Source organism: Thermobia domestica, chromosome 9 (genome assembly GCF_964235325.1).
Source record: "Thermobia domestica chromosome 9, izTheDome1.hap1.1, whole genome shotgun sequence".
NCBI classification, from domain to species: Eukaryota; Metazoa; Arthropoda; class Insecta; order Zygentoma; family Lepismatidae; genus Thermobia; species Thermobia domestica.
In genome coordinates this window covers 79,871,787-79,874,081 of record NC_137462.1, presented here as the reverse complement: position 1 = coordinate 79,874,081, position 2,295 = coordinate 79,871,787, and the positions used below count along the sequence as shown (strand labels likewise).

Here is a 2,295-nt window from a genome sequence, read left to right as displayed (position 1 = left end):
GAATAGAAAGGAATGTAATTAATGCAAAACATAGAGAGATGGAGAAAGGAAGAAAAAAAAGGAGAGAATTCTACTGAGATTGATTGAAGGGGAAAGTATATTATCCAAATCAATATCAGCTACATCCATCCATCGTCCCTTTCTCTCGCAGTTCGCATTTTAGTTCGATGCATTGTTCATAGATGTCGTTGTTAGCAGTGACACGGATGGAAATTTGGTTGCACGGAGAGAATGGCAAGATCTCTCTCTCTACATATGCTGGGTGTGGCACTTCCAAAATGAAGTTTATTACATAAACTTTAACATATAAACCAAAGGTATTAGAAGGGGATGTAGCTCAGATGGTAGAGCGCTCGCTTAGCATGCGAGAGGTACTGGGATCGATACCCAGCATCTCCACTATGGTTATTTTTTATTCAGCGCGAATGATGGCTAGCTTTAATTCTTTCATATGTTTTTACTATTTATTTAACTGGGGTTGTAAATGAAATATTTAACACTGAATATAACTCAGGTCTCGATTCATGTTTGAACTTGATTTACTCCTTTCCCTTAACCTTGTCCAAAAATAGACTTAAATGAAAATTCTATTAATTTCTGATGTTGTTTATTATACTTTGGCAATTCATTAATGCTAATCTGAAATAAAGGTTAAATCAGTATCACTAATGCCCTCGCAATGGAAAAAGAAGAAGAAGAAGCAATCAGTTGAATCAAAAGATCCAATATATTTCAGGCAAACATTTTCTTGTACGCCTTATATCTGGAGGAGAACTACATATAGTGTAGCCAAACTCAAACTATCACTTAATTCAGTATGATGTTCATATTTCGTTAAAAAGAAAAAAAAGAAAAGAAAAGAAAAGAAAAGAAAAGAAAAGAAAAGAAAAGGAACGAAAACTTGATTTACTGGCCGTTCAAAAATTTTGTGGTTCCTGATCCAAAAAATCCAATATATTTCATTTAATCAAAAATTTTCTTGTACGCCTTATATCTGGAGAAGTACCTTGTATACTGTAGCCAAATCTAAACTATCACTTTACTCAGTATGATGTGCTTATTCTGCAAAAAATACGAAAACTCGATTTAGGGGCCGTTCAAAAATGTTGTGGCCTCTGATCCAAAAAGATCTCATATATTTCATTCAATCAGAAATTTTCTAGTATGTCATATATCTGGAGAATACATACAGCGTAGCCAAACCCAAACTATCACTTAACTCAGTATGATGTTCTTATTCCGTAAAAGATACAAAATCTCGATTTAAGGGCCGTTCAAAAATTTTGTGGCCCCTGATCCAGAAACTAATTATTGGCGAAGATCGCAATCTTTTGATGCATTTTTGGGATCATTCCTAAAATTCTTGACCAAGATCTCAATCATTTGATCTATTTTTGGATCATTCCTAAAATTCTTGTTTTCTACGTCAGTCCTCCAGCCGCAACCCTGGAGACACAAGATACAAGTATATAACCAGTGGCGGCAATAACAAGCCCGTAGACAACAGTGCAGGAGCCCCGGATTTTAGTGGCCTCTCAAGTTATAAAACTCGATACACAGAGGGCTTGTTTTTAGTTCACTACTTTCACTACCAGACACACCATTTTAAATGAAATAAAAAGCAATCCTTATACTTATGATATTACTGTACTTTTGAGCTTATAAAAGTAAACGTAAAACTTTCTAAGGTGCCCTTCATGTAATTTCCAATAAGATTTTGGTTCAAATTCGAAAAAGATTGGTTATATCGGGCCTAGAACATATTAAAAGGAAAAATAAAAAGACAGAATTTTGGATACCGCTAAGAAACAGCATAGAAATCTTTCTAAATGATGTCATTTGTTTTTCCATAATAAGGAAGTTAATTTCCAAAGCAAATATATATATATATATATATATATATATATATATATATATATATATATATATATATATATATATATATATATATATATATATTACTTTCTTTCTAATATCAAAGATTCACTAAAAGGATGTTTCTATTTATAGTAGTATCTTTCAACCTTCGTTAATAGACCCGCGTAGCATAGTCGCTAACCACTCGTCTTCGGTGCGAGTGTTCATGAGTTCGATTCCCGATGCAGCCATTCGGTCGAAAAAGTGTAAAAAGCTTTTTCATGACAGCCATCCTGAATGAGGTTCTCCTGGGTTTTTCTCATTCACGTCAGCAAATGTCGAGATGGTACCTAACTTATAGGTCCCAGACCGCTTCCTTCCTTCCCTTTCCCCTGATAGTGTGCTCACCGAGAGACGTCATCCCTTATAATGTGACGG

At 34.5% G+C, this 2,295-nt stretch overlaps 1 non-coding gene across 1 annotated transcript; it reads left to right on the top strand.

Annotated features, from left to right (window-relative positions):
* Window positions 1–326: 326 nt before the first annotated feature.
* TRNAA-AGC (transfer RNA alanine (anticodon AGC)) lies at window positions 327–399 on the top strand. The gene has a single exon. It is a non-coding gene; the product is annotated as a tRNA-Ala (tRNA).
* Window positions 400–2,295: the final 1,896 nt, after the last annotated feature.